Here is a 14,107-nt window from a genome sequence, read left to right as displayed (position 1 = left end):
GTCAGATGCGGCATGGCAGGGTGGAGGTACCAACAATTTGTTGCCAGTGGGAGGCAGAGGACAACATCTGGTCTCACGCTGCTCTACCTACTCAAAGGTGCTGATCCAGCACCAACAAACAAAAGTGAACTCCCCTTTTAGGGCCAATAGGGAGAGCCATGTGGTATTTGATATGAAATTCAGTGACCATAACTGACTGACTGTGTAGTAGTACATGTACTGCAGTCCCTTTTTGACACACCCAGTAATACACCCCTAGGCAACTACAAGAGGAAACAAGGGAAACATAAATATGAGATAATTTTAAGTGTGAACCATCAGTTTTACTTTAACATTTGTAATTGTAGCTTTCATTTATATATCTAACTTCATTTTAAAGCTCCAGAAATGACCTCATATGTTTCAGCATTTCCCCAGACCTTTACCTTGTTCTATAACAAGATATCTTTTGTCTTGTAGTTAATGCAATTGTAAGGCAAAAGACACCTTGGCTGATGTAAATGTAAAAATGGGAAGATGATCATCCCATTTTTAAAATACCAACTCTTACAAGTGCTATGCTAGTAAACTCAGAAGAATCTTTCTTGCTATGGAATAGGTAATATCCAAAACAAAGCCATCTAATCACTTTAGTTTCCCATTATTATCTGATTTTCTGCTCATCCACTGTATGGGCAGATGGCTAATCAGCAAACATATACATTTAAAAGAATATGGTGGAAGAGAGGGTTGTAAAATATTTACTCAAGTAAGAACTCAGCTATAGTAATGACTTTGTTTTAAAATATTCATATTATATAAATGTGACTTGAAGTTGACAGTAAATATGGATCAGACATCAAAAGGCAACATGTAATTTTATTCCCATGTTACGTCTAATATTCAGAAGAAGGCCATTGTTTGCTCTGTTTAGATTCATTTTCTTATAGAAAATTAATTTTTAAAAAGTATATGGCAATGATGATTGAACATGACAGAGGAAGAGAGAAAGAGAGAGTTTTAAGAGCTCAGTGTCCATAAGAAATTGTGACTGAATTCCCAGGACTACTGTTTGATTTGTTACAATAATTAGTGCTTAGTTATTAGGTCTCTTCTTGCTTTTTTCAGGACATTAGAATGAAAGATAAATGGAGGAATGAGGTCTAGTGCTATTGTAATCTTAGAGCATAATGGAAGCATCAGGAAAGTGCTGTTGCTGAAAAACTTACATGAGTTTTTTAAGTGATGCACTATTAATAAGTGTTACATAAGCATTCATGCAGATGTAAAGATCAAAAATACTCAGGAGAGGTGGACAAAAAGAAGAAAACAGAATTTAAAAATGCTGTGAGATAACTGTCTCAGCTGTGTGTGTCCAATCATTTTCAAACACAGCATCTTCTCACTCCTGTAAGTTTGTTACAGTGAGCCTGAGGTATGTAAATCAGATACCATTTACCAAGGCACCCAATATGATTTACAATGTTTATAAAAGTGGCAACATTGTATAAAGATGGCATCACTGTAACTACAGGTCTGTTCCCTGGATGAAATTCCACTGCAGTATAGAGCGCCTGTGCATCCTTTAAGACCCGAACAGGTGCTGCATGCAAGAAAATGGGCAGTGGACACAAAACACTGGTTATGTGATGTGAAGGGGCTGGTGGCTACTATTCCCATCCAGAGGCTGGAATAGCCATCTGGGAGTTCTGCACATTAACCCCATTCCCTTGTTGTCAGCTGGGGAAGGGATTTCATTTCCCCAGTTCTTCCACAGTTCATCAGCCTACAGCCCAATTCCTTGAGCTTTATGTTCGTAGCTGTAGTACAATATGTATTCACAATTGTATCTGCTTTCATTAGTGATTAAAATAAGTTTTTTATTATTTTTTGTTCCTGTTCACATTGTTGTATTTATCTAGTACCAGGATTTTCAAGGCTTTTTTGAATTTATATTCCACAATTGGCAGCTAACTTGGGTACACAGGTTTGCACAAGGGACTTGGTTTTGCTTTTTTTCTATATCCATATTTGAAATATTTATTAAATATTTACAAAAGGGTGGATCCAGTTATATTTAGACATACATACACCTGGGGGGATAGAAAAGTAGGAAGAAAAAGTCCCTTTCATAATTAGCTTTTTGACAGCAGAAGGCTCAGGATTCTGCAGTTTGAGACTTAGCTGCTCTCTTTTTCTTCTCACCCAGGTCAGCAATTGGCATGACTAGTCATATTGTTTGGGTTGCAGCTGTGAAACCAAAGCCTTTTCTCCTTTCCCTCACCAGTTTTCCTATACCGGGATCAGGTTGGATTCATTTATTACAGCCAGAATACAGCCCTCTAGTCAGTTGGAATGGTAGATCGGACTTGAAATCCTGAAGAAGTAAAAATGATAGGACAGAAATGGTAAAAAGAAAAGAAAGAGGGATGCACAGCAGAATAGGGTTGAACTTTTACAGGAGACAGGAACAGGTGCTATTAATGAGGTACCATGGGACAAACTGGTTGGCTAATCCTAGTCCTTCTTTCTTTAGCCTGGTGAGTCAGTCAGGAAAAGGTTGGTCTTTTTGACCCGAGTGCTGAAAGGCATCCTTTTTTCACTGAAAGAGTCTGTTCTGCCAAAAGTCCAAAGAACAGTGCCTTATTAAAAATATCCAAAGTAAATTTATGGTTACTATACATGCAGATAATGTCTCTGTGAGAATTCTAAAGAACCTTCCAAATGGATTGTATAATAGTTACCGATTTGATCAGGATCCTAGAAAATTTCCAAATAAGCCAATTTCTAGGTCTAAACATACATAATCACACATTTATTTAACTCCCTCTTACACTTCTTTAATAACAATTTTATGTATTGTAGTGTATAGGAATGGGGTAGTATCCCCTTAAATAGCCTATGAGTCATCTAGTGGCCCTCACTGTGTTTTGTGTTTCAGAAACCTCCATAATCCTGCCAGAGCAGCACTGTATACAGGGCCAGCTCCAGGCACCAGCGCAGCAAGCTGGTGCTTGGGGCGGCCCATGGAAGGGGGCGGCACGTCCAGGTCTTCGGCGGCAATTTGGCAGCAGGTCCCTCAGCCCCTCTCAGAGGGAAGGATGTAAATGTAAGTAAATGTACTGATGTAAGCTAAACTAATATAGGTCAGTTGTAAACCAATGTGTGTGTGTCAACACACAGTTTTACACTGGTTTAAACAAATCCGTTTTAAAATTTGTTTAATTAAACTAGTGCAAATTGTGGGTGTAGACCAGGCCACAGAAAACAGTGCTGCCTTGAAGTTAAATCTGGAGACTGGGGTTCCAATTCTGGCTCTAATGCTGGCTTACCGTGTGACTTTGAACAAATCATTTAATAACTCTGTGCCTCAATTTTCCAATCTGTACAGTGGATAAAATAATACTCTTATACTTAGGCTTAATCATGGCTTTAAGTCACATCCATAGATAGGTGGAGGCACTCTGCCATATAGGGACTCCTGCTTTAAATAGTGCCCCTTAGTGTAGATTTCTGTGTCACCATTTGAACGTTATAATATGTTTTCTGCCCTCTCCATAGAACCAGCTCACCTTGCTGGTACAGGGTATAAGCCAAAGATTTGATCCTTTTGGAGAAGCTGGTGTCTGTAGTGGTGCTAGCTTGGCACATCTCTTTTACTCAGGGACCAAAGCAGGTGTCTAATGTCATGCTGCTAAATCCATATTTAGGCACCTAAATAAGTGGCCAGATTTTCAAAAGTGCTGAGCACCCAGCTGGATTAATTTGATGTCTAAATATGGAGATAGAAGCCTAACTTTAGGTGCCCATTTTTGAAACTTTTGGCCAGGCATTCAAGGACTGCAACTTGCTCAGTCCATGAACAGGAGGAGGATGGGGAAAGTTCCTTGTGCCTTCTTACCCAGTTGCAAATCTGTGTAAGACCAGACATGGACTTGCTTTTACCATTTGCAAAGCATATTAAGATTATTGGATTGAAGGTGCTACGCAATTTCTAATGATTTATGATAATTCTTATACGATTAAGTAGGACAGTGTTAATTTATCAGTGTACTATTTAATAACAGGCTTAAAATATATTTGATAAAAATGTTTAAGAATAAAAATGCTATTTATAGTATATACTAATTGTTTGTATGCTCTGTATGTTAAAACCTATTGCTAAAATGAACTTAGAAGAACTGTTTGTATAGTGGAAAATATACTAGCAGGAATATATTTCCTTAAATTTTACATTAGAGTTCCTTTTAATCTCAATGAGACAAGAGGGTGTGATTGAAAGCATTCAAAACTCAAGAGTTCTGTTATCCTGCATTGTGTATTCCTAGTTAACTCTAAAACAATGACTGTTTTTGCATTGTTTACCGGAAGCCAGATTCATTGATCGCTTCTTTACATACCAGAAAACTAATGCTAACTCTGACTCTATGACACTTCTTATCATACGAGGATGGTATAGTTCTTCATATTTTTACCTTAGGGCTACTCTGGCATCACAATAAGGTGCACCAGGGCATCGTTAAAAGCACTCAACAGATGCCTTGTTATGCTCTACTTTTTAATTTGAACCTTGTACCTTGACTACATTTATTTTAGACACTTCTGACCCATATTCATCTCTAATGTAACTCTGTTGAAGTCCGTGAATTAACATCAGGGGCAAATTTGGTCCTTTGTGTCAACATCCCTATTTCTTCAGAATCCATCTGCATCAAGATGTTTTCAAGGTTTTCTCTACTTTAAATAGGGTGAATAGTTACTCATATAAATAGCAAGTGTGCACACATGCACATATAGAGAGACAGATTAATAAGTACAAACAACAAAACTCCTCAATAGCTTTTATTGTATGATCACAGAATATCATTTCCAGCTAATGCCACTGAAGCAATGACAGACTTTACTACTGGGTATAAACAATACATAATGAGCATCTGAGGGACACTGAATAATTCCCATTAGTGAGGGAAGACCTTCATAATTCACATGTTGGTTTACCACTTCAGTTTATTAACTCTTACTCATTAGATAGCAACTGTATCCTCAGCTGCAACAATTGTTAACTTTTTTAGATTCCAGAGCAAAAGGGGATTTTTCTGGGGGGAGGATTTCACATGTGATTGTGATGCTTCCTGGGGGTACCCAGGGTTGTAAAGCATCTGATTACCACAAGCCCTTAGCATGAGGAAGCCTTGGTTGTGCCCGCAAGGACAACCTCATGGACTCCACCAGCCACAGGCAACACAAGCACTCCCCTTTCAGCCTACTTATGCACCACTGCACCTCTTCAGGTAGGCAATAGGCACACTCCAACCCCCAAACTGTCCAAGCATCCCCCTGGAGTGCCCACTCCTGTTCCACTGGACACACACAGAACTCACATAGCTGCTGTTCCCAAAGGAACAGTACACCACAGCTTACCAGTTTTACCTCAAGACCATTGCTCTGCTCAAGTCACAGTGTTTAGATTTGTTTATAGTGAAATCAGCTTTAAGTTTATTTATCAAAGAACAGAGATTCATTTAATAGCAGGTAGGTAGAAATATTGGAAACAATTGGTTACATATAAAATAAAATCATAACAAACCTTCCAGAGCCTTGAGTTGAGAAGCAAGGCACTCTCTTTGTCTCATAAAGATTAGTTCACCCAAAGTCTTTCTCCCAGCACTTAACAACCAGGCCAGTTCTAATCCTCTGTTCCTAAGACAAGCATACTGGTGGCTTGTCCACTAGGTGACGCTTACAGTGCAACTTCTTGCATTCTCCTGATATACCAGACTAATTCTTTGATTTTAGTCATAAACAGTTCAACCTTCAGCTGTGTGTTCCTTCCTATAGATTTTGTGATCTCTTGTTAACTTTACAATCTTGATTAGCGGCAGCTCCATATGCAAATAGACTTGCATTGTAAGACACACAGTATGTAACTGTCACCCAGGAAGATAAGTGTCTACTGCCTGACTAGAATCTGTTTAACACCTCCTGGCGACCAGCCTTAACTTCCATATCTTAAGAACACAATTTTCAGTATCGATACATAACTTTTTTAATAATATCCTTACATACATTTTGCAATGATGATGATGACCAGCAGGCTATGAGTTCTCAGTAGAGATTTCACATGCTAGCCTGTGGCTATTATGTAGACATCAAACCCCTATGCACCCCTTATTCCATCTATCAACTGGCACCAAAGGGTCCCTGGGTCACAGTGATTTACATGCATGAGTAATGGGGTGTGGTAAAGCTATTGAATTGGGCTTGGGGCAGCCTAGGCAAAAGAAAAATAAGTGATTGCTTGGGATTCCACATGCGTCTGACGAAGTGGGTATTCACCCATGAAAACTTATGCTCCAATACACCTGTTAGTCTTAAAGGTGCCACAGGACTCTCTGATGCTTTTTACAGATCCAGCCCCCTCTGCAGGGCCAGCTCCAGGCACCAGCTTACCAAGCAGGTGCTTGGGGTGGCCACTTCGGAGAGGGGCGGCACGTCCAGCTGTTCGGCGGCAATTGGGTGGACGGTCCCTCACTCCCGCTCGGAGCGAAGGACCTCCTGCCGAATTGGCGCCGCAGATCATGATCGCGGCTTTTTTGTTTGTTTGTTTGTTTGGCTGCTTGGGGCGGCCAAAACTCTGGAGCTGGCCCTGCCCCTCTGATAATTGACACGTTTGAGTGTCATCTGCATTTCTGTGCTGTTGTTCATGAGCCAGACCTATCTCTTCCTCAGATGGGAAGAAAGAGAGAGAGGCATAGGAAATTCACTACCTGATCTTGATCTTGCCCTCCGACAGAGATACTAGAGTGGGTGGAAACTTTTCTCCTGATCCTAGGCTTCCCCTCTGGCACTGTTGGACTTGAACAAGAGGAAAGTCATTGCCTGATCTCCACCCACTCACAGTTATTCATCCCAGGAGCACCACAAATCCACATTCTTGTGTGGAATGCAGAAGCATGTGCATGGATTACAAATATGGGAAGGAGATTTCCTATTTGCTAGTATTACATTTTAATGTAATTTCTTTACTGTGGAACTTACTTAAGCATATTCATAAACATGAAGAGACAGAATATTCTTGGGCAGTAAAGCTTTGTTGTTGCTGCTGTTTTTGTTGTATATAGAGAGAATCAGTAGAAGGTAAGTAACAATATGTCCAAGTGCTTGGAATGAATATTTTTGGATGCCTCAGGAATGCAAAAACTGACTAGGCCTATGGCACTTTTGCAGAGTTTTGAAGAATGCCGCTGTCAGGTTGTTAACTTGCTCCCAAGCCTCAGAACATACTGTAGTTTCTTTGTTCATTACACTAGTTCCCTGTGAAGCAGTGGATTGATTTTAAATTCTGTTTCTGACCTATAAGACCTTCAATGGTCCAGCTCCTGCAAACCTACATAAGCTCTTTTCCCCACTTGCACTGCAGATATGAGTTCATTGTTCACCATATGCTATTGGCTCTAACACTGAAAGAGCAAAGAACTTTACATTTTGTGCTATATGTATCTGGAACACTTTGCCAATTTGTAGTCCTCTCACTCATAAGATCTTTACATAGGAATACCACATTGGAAAACTGCAGCCTATGCTCGCCTGTGGCTAAGGTAATTAAATTCTGATTGTTCTTTCAACTCCAGTTTTAAAGCACTTTAATATATCTTAAAACAAAGTAAGTGAAAACTGAAGAAAATATCAGAACCATGCAATGTTATTTAAAAAGACACATTCATAAAAAGAGATTTATTGTTAAAATTCATTTTCGTTTTTAGTGGTTAAGCCAAATCATAACACACCACAGGCCTTTCAGTTCTACCTACACTGCTCAGCAAGAATGCATTTTCTGCTGAACAACTTGATTCTTAGAGCACAAAGGAAATAGGTTTTCACCATTAGAAGTAAATTTCAAGTTAGCTTCTTTGTACAAAATAACAGTAGCCATTTGAAAAGGGACATACAATGGGTACAGTTAGGACTGTTACCTGCCCTGTTTTAAGTAGCAAACCTGGAGTCCACAGTGTGATCATGTGTCCGTTGTCCTCTCATGTGGAAAGAATGTTTTATATACTTAGTGTGTAATATTTGTGTGTGTGTGTCATATGTGTAGGAACTAATATATGAAAGGGGCTATTTTCATAGATGATTCATTATATTAACTTATAATTCCAATGTGGATTTAACAAAATTACAAGGTTGTTTTTCTCTGGAAGAGGATAGGATAGAAAATTATTATTTTACAATAGCATCCAAGAGGGCCAGTCAGGAATCTGGATACTATTCTGCTAGGTGTTACACAAACATACAGGAAAAAGAACCCAGAGATTTGCAATCTTACAATCTTGGCTTTATGACATGATGAAACAGATGGATGAAAGAGGCAAACTGGTGGGAGAACAATGAGGGGAGTACAAGGTAACCAAAAAACAAGTGTGTTTTTGCATATAGTCTCAGTTAGGTAAACAAAACAAAAAGTCTTACCTTCCTATGTAAAAATAAATTATTTATGTTCTTTAACACAACATAATGAAGCAGTGTTTTAACATAAGTAACACTCTCTAAGCCGAAGTACACATGACTTTTCATGTAAGAATGTTGGAAAAATGTCTGTTTTACACAGTGGATTCAAAATGGTTCACTAAAAGAGAAGAAATTCAAACCTTCCAACCCCTGAACACGCCCCCCGCCCCCCCCCCCCCAAAAAAACCAACAATCAACCAACACCTTTTAATAGTTTAACAGAATACATTTTAATAGTTTAAAAACCATTTTATTTAATGTTTTCTTGCATGTCCAATCACCTTTGAAGCAATATTCTTATGTTCTCCAGCTGTTAGGGTGGAAACCTGCCAACAAAATGAAGAATTAAAAAGAGAGATCACATATGGGAATGGAACTTGTTCTAGTCATTCTCCTAAAGCAAAAGAATGGAAATATGGATTTCAGGCTTCTATTCTTGATTCTGCTACTAATTTACGCCCTGATCCTGTAAGGGCTATATATGCAAATATTTCCATTAGTGTGCTAAATCTAATACATAGACAACATAAATATTTTGATTCTGTCAGATAAGTATCCTTATTAATGATGTATTACCAGAATTAGTGATATGGTACCATATACACGTAATGCCTACAACTAAGAAGGAAAAGAGCAAAAGTGAGAAGAAACTCCTCAGTTTGACTAGAGTATCAAAAGTCAAATATTTCCACTGGTGATAACTAATCTTGCTGAAAACAATATAAATATATAGATTTACTTTTAATATGTACATAGAAAAATATAAAGATAAACTTGTTTTTCATTGTTTTATTTATAAACATAAAATTAAATGAACTTTCGCAGAAAAATAAATTATATATATGCACAGACATTTTCATAAATGTTAATAATTTTTTCTGTGTTTGGTTTGTGCATCCATTCCATTATGGATAGTGGGAAAGGGTGACCCACTGGTTCAGGTACTACTGTAGGATTTGGGAAACCTGGGTTCCAGGCCCTGCTCCACTAGACTTCTTGTTTAACTTTGGGCAAGTTACAGAGACTTTCTGTGCCTCAGGTAGATAATAGTGGTGCCTTACCTTAGATGGGTGTTGTGATGGTAAATACATTAAAGACTGTGAGATGGACAGATAGTATGGTAATAGGGGCTAAATCGGTACCATCGATAGATTGGAATTGATGTACATGAAATGATACTCTATATAGCAAAAACTTGGGAGTCAGAGCTGGGAAACTGTGGTCTATTGCCAGTAATTATTTCTTCTATAATGCCCAAACATGAAAAGATATCTTTTAAAATTTTCTATGCCTGATAATGTGTGGGTCCAGCGAGACTTAGTCATTATTTTCTAAATTTGTAGAAATCCTAACTACTAGAGAGGTATGTTCCTTTTCTTCACACAAATCTAGTACTATCTTTTCACAGGCATAATGAACATAGCTCTGGGCATGATGAGAGGGTCTTTAAGTTGTCCTTCTGTGTATTCTGCAAGACTTGCATGATCTCACATTGTGTGATAGGTCTTATCCTAGGCTAAACTACTATATCAACATCCAGGCTCACACCCAGCATTTTGAAAGACTTGGGATCTCTCAGATTCTTTCCAATATGTCATCCTGCAATTTCCCCCCTCCCCACCCCCAACGTTTTATCATACCAAGGAACTACATTATTTTTAGTGGTGGCATTTTAACTATAGCCTTGACTTTTTCTGGATTTGCCTCACATCCTTTGTCAATCATGTGCTCTAAGCAGCATAGGTGGGTTTGTCATAGAATGCATATTTCTCTATCACTACTCCAATGGCTTCAATTGCCATATATTAACCTTATATTGTGGTCTTCTTTGGATTTCTCAAGCTGTTATCCATACAAATTTTCATTAGAATTTTCCATTAGAAAATTTCTGGGACATTTTGACATTTGCTATTTGGGAGGCAACATAAACAGGATCTTCCAAATAAGGTTATAAAATTTGTCAGCTAAAAAGTGGAGTGGAATGTGCCAAAATCTGCCAACGGCTTGTAGAAAGAATATTGTAATATTGCTGAGATTTTGTCTTCCATGGCAGCTAACTGGTGTAACATTCTTCTTACTAGAAGCAGTTTCATTCCTTTCTGTACCATTGATACTCTATCTACACAGCAAACGTCAGAATACCCAGTTACAAAATAGTTATGTGCTAACCATGTGTAACAGTGCCTTAGTGGGTCACAACTGAGGATGCCACATTCAGGATGAACTGCTGAGAAATAGGGCAAACACAACCCAAAACTGGTGGTTATTCTTTTATAAGATATATCAAACCAACCACAAAATTAAACTCCTCTTTTACCACACTGACTAACAAGAAAACATAAAGGCAGTTTCCTCGGGCATTCCAGTTCTTACATCACCACCAAAAACACTGGATTCAGAGATGAGTGGTTCTTTACAACCAGTCTCATCAAATAAAAGGTTCTTCTGATCCCAAAAGACCAGCCACACACCCACGTCAATATATAACTTTGATCTTACCCAAAAATCACACTGATGCCAATCTTTTAGTATCTAAAATCTACAGGTTTATTTACACAAAGAAAAAGAAAAAGAAAGGTGAGAGTTAAAATTGTTTAAAAGGAACCAATTACATACAGTATTGGCAAAGTTCTTGGTACACGCTTGTAGCAGTAATGGAATAAACTGCTGGCTTAAGTCAAGTCTCTGGAATACATTTACAGCTTGGATGGGTCATTCAGTCCTTTGTTCAGAGCTTCAGTTTATAGCAAAGTTCCTCCAGAGGTAAGAAACAGGATTGAAGACAAAATGGAGGTGTTTCCAGGGCCTTTTATAGCTTTTGCCATGTGGAAGGCATCCCATTGTTCTTACTGTGGAAAATTACAGCAACAAGATGGAGTTTGGAGTCATATGGGCAAGTCACATGTTCATGGCCAATTTCCCTCAGTTACTGCAGGAAGCCATTACCTACACTCCAGACAGCACATTTACAGTACAGTCCACTCAATGTAGATGGGTGTCTCCGATGCCTTGTTTTCAACCAAGTGTTTCTTGATGAACCACTTAACTTGAATAGTCCCTGCAATATGTGCGGGCTAGCTACCTTGTAGGTGGTACCCCAGGAGCCAACATTTGAAATCCGGCTATAGAGCCAATATTTATTACTACAAATACAAAAATGATACATGCATACAGATAGCATAATCATAACCAGCAAATCATAACCTTTTCACAGATACCTCATTTGACAACCCTTGTACAAAATTTGCTGCAAATATATAAAAGTGGTTGCAATAATGATCTATATGGTCATATTTTAATCAGATAATGTCACACCATGTTATGTCATAGGCTCGCTAAGCCAAATTGAATCATAGTACATGATAAGATTCCTTTGAGGCCTAGTTTCTAGATTGGAACAGCTCCACTGGAATACAGTTGTGTCCTAGCCATATTAGTCAAGGTTTGTTTTTTCCTGTGTAGACCAGAAAAGAAGAGACAATGATGACCTAGTGGAATAAGTTTAACACTATGGAAGAAACAGAACGGAAGGAAGTGAAAAAAAGAGGCTGAGAAGTAAGAATGGATCTGAGCCACCATAGAAAACCTTAGGATTTTTTGTGATATGTAGTCATTCTCTGCAAAACTAAGGACCCATTATTGTTTGAAATGGATAATAGGAACACAGAAATTCCCATACAGGATCAGGTGTGATTCATCTAATTTGGTATCTAGTTTCCAGTAGTGACTGATACCAGATGTTTCAGAAAAAAGTGCAAGATAAGTGACCTTAAAGGATGTTATTTCCTAATCCTAGGCACTTAGACCTTGTCTACCCTAGCATGATTCTGAAAATTTCCCAGTGAGACAACTCTACAGGTTCTAGAGAAAACACTAGCATAGACAGAACACAGGTGCTTTTACCAGTGTCATTTAATACTCCATGCTATAATCTTCCTGAGCTCACTTGCAAAGTCCCTACTCAGTCCATATTTAAGTCCCTCTTAAAGACGACTTCCACATGGTGCTTACATTGAATATAGTCGACTTGTGTGGCTGTGTGTTGCCTGTTATTCTACATTCTTTAATCACCATTAATTGAAAGACAAATATTTGAGAAGGAATATAAATCCTCATGTTCTAGAGTATAAACCAACCTCTAAGATATTTTTCATGCTGTCTAATGTAACGTTTACAGGACAGTCCACTCAGTGTAGATAGGCATCAGTGTATGGATGGTCTAATTATCAATGCCTAAACCTTTCTTAAATCATCATAAGCTCTTACCAGCAAGATCTTGTGGCAGAGTTCCATAAATTAATTATGCATTTTGTTAAAAATATTTTAGCAGTTTCAAATTTGTTGCTTTTCAATTTAATGGTTTTTATATTATGAATGAGATTCATATCTTTTCAGTTGGTACATACCTTTTGTATTTTGGTAACTTGTAGTCTTTTTCCTCCTCCCTTTTTTGATTAATGTTTTGTAGTAAATTATTTTAAAATGTTACATCTGAATGACGTTCCAATGAAATCTTTTTTCATAATGTTGAGTTTGGGTTATTTTGGTTGGTGTGTGTTTAAAAAAAAAATTCAGAATGTCTATTTGAGTCTCCATGTTGATTGATAGAATGTCTCTAAGTTTTCTAATATATGTGAGAATTCGAGTTTTTGAAATATCTTGCTGTTGTTCCCCACTTTTGGGATTCTCTGCAGGCAATTTACGTTAGTCTTTATACAGACAGATGTACATAAACAGAAAATGTTTTCTTTAAAGACACCATTCATGCAGAATTCACATTCTTGATTCTCAGCTTCAAGAGTGGGAATCCTGCATCATGGTATCAAAGAAGCAGGATTACAGGTAATTATTTCCCCTTTATTATTTCAATTACAGTTTGTCAACATGGGTTGGGTTTCTCTCTGGGAAGGGTTTCTTGGAGCCAGGTGTTGGCGTGAAGGCATGTTCTGTTGGGACAGCATGGAAGCAAAGGAAGCACACATTGATTTGGTGGGCTAAGCTGAGTGAACAAGAACAAAGTGAACCCACGCTGTCTTATAGGGCTGGTTTAAGATAGAAGTGAGGTTGGTGCATATAGGTTGCCTCCAGGGCAGATAGCAGAGTGTATGTATGCTCTTGTGTGTGTAGGGGTGGGATGAGGAAACTCTAGGATACAATACAATAGGCACATGTTCTCTTTCGCAGGTATGTGTGGGAAGCTTTCAGGCTGGGTGGTGGTGGTGAACTTGAATGCCATCTTGGTGCAGCTATTTCCAGACCAGAGGATGGAGGCCATGAACACCGTGTATTGGGGACACGGGGAAGGGGCTACTTCCAGGCCAAGGAGGAGTGAGCTGCCTTGTATGTGTGTCAGGGTGACATTTCCAGGCCAGGTGGTGGTAGGCACATTTGCTTCTTGTGTGTGTGGGAGGGGGGTCTAGACCATGTAGTAGGCACCTAATGCACTCTTGTGTCTGTGTAGTACAGTTGTTTCCAGACTGGAAGGTGTTTGGTGAGTTCATTCTCTCATGTGCACTATACAATTGCTTCCAGACTGGATGGCAGATGGAACATGTTCTCTTGTGTGAGATAGGCCTGCTTCCTGGCTGGATGACTGTGAGAAGCTAAAGCTCTCATAGTT

The sequence above is a fragment of the Trachemys scripta genome, chromosome 6 (assembly GCF_013100865.1).
Source record: "Trachemys scripta elegans isolate TJP31775 chromosome 6, CAS_Tse_1.0, whole genome shotgun sequence".
NCBI classification, from domain to species: domain Eukaryota; kingdom Metazoa; phylum Chordata; order Testudines; family Emydidae; genus Trachemys; species Trachemys scripta.
Note: the sequence above shows the minus strand (reverse complement) of the source record.